The sequence below is a fragment of the Rhamphochromis sp. 'chilingali' genome (genome assembly GCF_963969265.1).
Source record: "Rhamphochromis sp. 'chilingali' genome assembly, chromosome: 11".
NCBI classification, from domain to species: Eukaryota; Metazoa; Chordata; class Actinopteri; order Cichliformes; family Cichlidae; genus Rhamphochromis; species Rhamphochromis sp. 'chilingali'.
Genome location: NC_137938.1, coordinates 15,329,512 through 15,335,104, shown reverse-complemented (window position 1 = coordinate 15,335,104; position 5,593 = coordinate 15,329,512). Strand labels below are relative to the sequence as shown.

The following is a 5,593-nucleotide window of genomic DNA, read 5'->3' as shown; positions in this document are numbered from 1 at the left end:
TTATGTTAATCTCTTGTGTTTTCAATAATTACCCAATAAGGAATTTCCTTTTATAATGCAGGGCTTCTTGGACATGTAGCCAAGTACAGGATAGGGTAGGGGAAATTAAAGTAAGATGGAGAGAATGGGCCAATAGCTAGATTCGCAGGAGGGATAAAGGGAGTTGCGTGGAGAAGAATGACTGGAGCCACAGGTAAAGTTGCTATGACTTGTATTAAACTATTTAGCAACAATTTAACAGCATTTTATGAACAGGAATGAAAACATAAAATAAAATACAGTGACAGCAATAATAATAACAGTCAGAATCCTATCTGAGCTCAGATATGTCAGTCTTGCCGGCTTAATAGTCAGTGTTCAGTCAAGTCAAATCCAACAGGTCAAAAGTTTGTGATTGGTGCGATTTCGTCCTACCGCACTGTTGCAATTGTTCGTGAGAGAAGAGCAACCTGCCCTTCTGGGCCAACTCAGAATGGCTGTGGTTCGGTTCGGTTCAAAGGGAAAGGCTCGCCATCTTCCTCGTCAGGAAGAGATCCAGGTCTCACGATCCCATAAAAAAACCTAGCCTGTAAACAACAGGACTATTACTAATTCAGTTCACACTCTAATGATATACATGGCCATATGTAAATAATGTAAGTGCTATAACAAAACAAGCACAAAACATTAATTCTAATTTCTAACTATAGTCTATACAGTGCATCTTAATCATGAATGCAATCTTTAAATCACAATCAGCTTATTCTATCGTCAAGGTGCACATTTCTATCAGAAATCAGAAATAAACCATAAACTATGGTAGATTATTTTTTTACAGTATTGCCCTTTAACTGAATTACAGGAGCATTGCTTTACACTGCATAGCAATGAAGCAATATATTATTTACACTCAATGTACAGAATAAAATTACCAAAAGAATATACAAAAACCCACAGGCTGTAGTTTTACAGTATGTGGTAACGTATCAGCACAGTAAGAATACACACTGACATCTATCCAGTGCCGCTCGAGCATCAAATGTAACAAAATAAAGTAGATTCATGACCTTTAAGATCAACATTAACTTATTCCATCATCTAATTTTAGTGCATTTAATATTCAACAAGTAATACTAGAACATCATCAGCACACAAGCTGAGTGCTCAAAATGGCTGAACTCAGTGAGAAACCCCGTGTGTTCTCCCACAGTGAAAACGTGGTCAGCTACAGCTATGAGCATTAGGCTAGTTAGCTTTTCAATTAGCCTGATTCGCCCAGTCCCAGTTTAACTCACCAGCACACTTCTAATGTTCAACTCTCAGAGAGGATCTTGTCCACTTCATCCGCTCCCGCGCAGATCTACAACATTGAAATCGGGCCATTATATTCCCTGTTAACTTCTTGTTAGCTTTTTAGCTTCAAGGTTAGCTTAACAGCTTCTGACTCACCGCGATGGTTTCAAGGTCCGAAATGTTCACAATAAATCAGGTCCGTTTCTCCAAGGTCCATGCAGATCTCCGGTATGGATATTTGCTCAATTTATCAAGTTAATAGTTATTTTCCAGCGAAAAGCTTGGCGGTGAAAATCAGTGATGGTCTCGTGCACCTCCGTCTCTCTCTGTGTCTGAGCACGTGACGGTACAGAGCAGGGGAAGGCGGGGCTTGTTCCTTCCTAACCAGTAGGGGTGTTAAATATACTCTTTGGGTTTTATTCTTATATTTATAGTATTTATCTTTTATTATTGATTTATTTTTGATCAACTCAGTGATTAACAGAGTAATGATAAATCCCAATTAACAATAACATGTTGTAGTGCATTACTGAGTCGTGTAAACTCACTGGGTTACATCCTCCCCTCTTAAATCTCATGCACGTCCCCGTGCATGGCTCTGGTGGAATAGGTAACATCATGAGCAAGGGAGTCGATGAAAGCTTTGTTCAATCCTTGAAAGAGTGATTTAACCACTGTTACTAGTGGGTTACCTAGCTGAGGATAAGTGAGTCTTTGGGATGGTTGGCGAATTCTTTCAGATCTTCTGATCTGTGTTTCTGTTTGCAAGGTTTCAGGTTCATCATCGTTTTCAACTTGTCTTTCAGGTGAAAGTTGATGAGTTGAGTTCTCTGACAACGGTGAATCTGACAAACTGGTCGACAAAACATTTTTGTCTTTTCGAGTGTCTGTTTCAGACTCACTTGGTGTGTTATTTTGTAGGCTTGTGTCACTTTCACTTGGTGATACGTTTGCTTCACTTTCACGTTCTGTCTGAGGTAGGTCTGTTTCACGGTCCATTTCAGGTAAGTTGGTGTCAGTTGAACTTCCAATTTCGCCTTCAGGTAAGTATGTTTCAGTTTCGTTCTCAGTTTCCTTTTCAGGTAAGTCTGTCATGTCCGGTAATGTGTTAGGTTGTTCGTTATCATTTACAGGATCTTTGTTTTGTTTGAATCCTTGGGTTGGCGGTATGGCGCATACTTGGTAAAAATGTCTGTTTTTCACTTGTGGAGGTTCAGGGTAAGAAAACTCATCTTCCTCTTCCTCAAGTGTTTGGTCGGAGTCAACTTCCAAAGCTGAACTTTGTCTTGTGCGTGGTCTGTTAGTTTTTGTGACTCGCTCGGGTTCATGCTCTGTTGGTGAGAGAAATCCACAGGGAAGTAACAGATCTCTGTGGAGCGTTCTGTTGGGTCCATCTCCGTTTTCTGGTTTTACAGTGTATACTGGTAAGTTTTCCATTTGTTTGGTAACAATATACACTGTTTGCTCCCATTTGTCCGCTAATTTGTGCTTCTCTCTCAGGCGGAGAGTTCGAACCAAGACTCTGTCTCCCACATGTAGTGTGGATTCACGGATGATTTTGTCAAACCGTTTCTTGTTTTTGTCTGCTACTTTCTGGGAGTTTTTGATGGCTATTTCGTAGCTCTGTTCGAGGTAGCTTTTCAACTGCTTGACGTATTGAGAGTGAGTCAACTGTGGCTTGTTTGGCTGTGGCAGGCCAAAGGCAATATCAATGGGCAAGCGAGGCTGTCTACCAAACATTAACTCATAAGGAGAATAGCCTGTTACATCATTTTTTGTACAGTTATAAGCGTGAGTAAGTGGTTTTACGAAGTCACGCCAGTGATGTTTCTCGGTGTCTTTCAAGGTACCAAGCATACTGAGTAATGTGCGATTGTATCGCTCAACAGGGTTGCCACGAGGATGATAAGGACTTGTTCGGACTTTGCGGATACCGAGCAGAGAGCACAGTTCTTTGATTGTACGCGATTCAAAGTCTCTCCCTTGGTCGCTATGAAGTCGCTCTGGAAAGCCATAATGAACTAAGAAGTTCTCCCATAAGTTCTTTGCAACGGTGGTGGCTTTCTGGTCTTTGGTTGGAATGGACACAGCATACTTTGTAAAATGATCCGTGATCACTAGGACATCTTTAGTGTTTTTACTGTCTGGTTCTATTGAGAGGAAGTCCATGCAGACTAGCTCCATGGGCCTGGAAGTTTTAATATTTACCAGAGGAGCAGCCTTGTCTGGCAGGGCTTTTCTACGGACACATCTCTCGCAAGCTTTCACTTTCTTTTCGACATCAACTGCCATTTTTGGCCAGTAGAAACATGACCGAATGAGTTCCAGTGTGCGTTCGACCCCTAAATGCCCCATGTTGTCATGAAGATTAAGCATAACTGTAGGGCGTAAGGAATCAGGAAGGACTAACTGCAACAAGGTCTCTGGCCCCAACTGGCGTTTCCGGTACAGTAAGTCATTTTGGAGGTCAAGACGTTTCCACTCCCTTAAAAATAAGAGAACATCGTGAGACTCAGACTTAGTATCGGCTGGTGGACGTGAGTCAGCTGCCAGCAGCTTGATGACTTTACTAATGGCTGGATCTTTTCTCTGCAGGTTGACAAGATCAGTATGGGTGTATCTGGGTAAGGCTAGGAGATTGTTATCATTGCCTTCTTCTTGAAACATGTCTGGAATGGCACCTGCAGACATGGCAAGTGACTGGACTAGAGCACAAGAGGGTTCAGTCTGATCCATAGCCATATATCTTTGACAGGCTGCCATCACGGTATCGGATTGAAGTTGGAGCTCGACATCTTTGACTGAGGACAAGAGATGGGATCTGAACTTATCAATGCGCTGACATTCCTGGGTAAAAACTGGATCGTCTTCAGGTTTGTCATGTAGTTTCCTAGATAGTCCATCTGCATCAAGATTTTGTCTCCCAGCTCTGTACTTAATGTCAAAGTTATAGGTGGACAATGCAGCCAACCAACGATAACTCGTGGCATCAAGCTTTGCTGTGGTCAGAAGGTAAGTCAATGGGTTGTTGTCGGTGATGACTGTGAATGTGTTTCCATATAAATAATCATGAAACTTGTCAGTTATGGCCCACTTTAAAGCTAGAAATTCTAACTTGTGGGCGGGGTATCTAGCTTCACTACGGGATAGACCACGACTTGCATAGGCTATAACCTGTGTGGTTCCATTCTGCACTTGATAAAGAGCTGCCCCAAGTCCGGTTGTACTGGCATCTGTGTGTACCAGGTAAGGTAGCTTTGCATCAGCATACCCAAGGACTGGTGAGGTGGTGAGTTTTTCAATAATAGTTTGAAACGATTTCTGGCACTCTGGTCCCCAACGATCACCAAAGGGCTCTTTGGGGTTCAGATACTTTGGATCACTGGGTGGGTTTTTACTATGCTTTCGTCTCGGAGGATAGCCAGCTGTGAGGGAGGTGAGGGGCTTGACAATTTTTGAGTAATCTTTGACAAATCTCCGGTAATAACCGGTAAAACCAAGAAACGATTGGAGTTCTTTTAAGGTTTGGGGTCTCGGCCAAGTCTTGAGTGCTTCAGTTTTTTCGGGATCAGTCTTTACGCCGTCTCTAGATACAATGTGGCCTAGATAACGGACTGATGTTTGGAAGAAACGACATTTGTCGGGCGAGAGTTTCAGCCCGTACTCTCTGAGTCGCTCAAGAACATGAATGAGTCGGGTCTCATGATCTTCAAGGGAACTGGAAAAGACTATCAAATCATCCAAAAAGACTAACACTTCTCTCAGATTGATGTCTTTCATACACTTTTCCATAAGCCTTTGGAAAGTGCTTGGGGCATTTGTTATTCCCTGGGGCATACGATTAAATTCGTAGAAGCCGAAGGGGCACACGAAGGCTGTCTTTGGCTTATCTTCTTCACACATCTCGATTTGATAGTACCCTGACTTAAGGTCCATCACAGAGAACCACTGAGATCCTGCAAGAGCAGAAAATGACTCCTCTAAGTTTGGCAAGGCATAGGCATCGCGGATGGTCTGCAAGTTAAGCTTCCTAAAATCAATGCATAACCGCACATCACCATTCTTTTTGCGGACCACCACTATCGGTGATGAGAATGGAGATTCAGATTCTCTGATTATGCCTGCATCTAAGAGGGCTTGTAAGTGCTTTTTAACTGCCTCGTAATCATGGGGATGAATCGGGCGAGATCTCTGTTTGAAGGGGGTTTCATCTTTTAAGTTGATGTGATGTTTTACATGTGTGGCATGCCCAAAATCAAGATCATTGTGTGAGAAAACATCAGAGAAGGTGTTTAGCTTTTCAGCTATCTTCTCTTTCCAC

The 5,593-nt window shown here is 42.4% G+C and overlaps 1 long non-coding RNA gene across 1 annotated transcript; it reads right to left on the bottom strand.

The window, feature by feature from the left end:
* Nucleotides 1-209: 209 nt before the first annotated feature.
* On the bottom strand, nt 210-2,772 carry LOC308405910. Its single transcript, XR_013973421.1, has 3 exons — nt 1,429-2,772; nt 1,275-1,339; nt 210-566 (listed from the first exon to the last, which is right to left on the bottom strand). It is a non-coding gene; the product is annotated as an uncharacterized lncRNA (long non-coding RNA).
* Nucleotides 2,773-5,593: the final 2,821 nt, after the last annotated feature.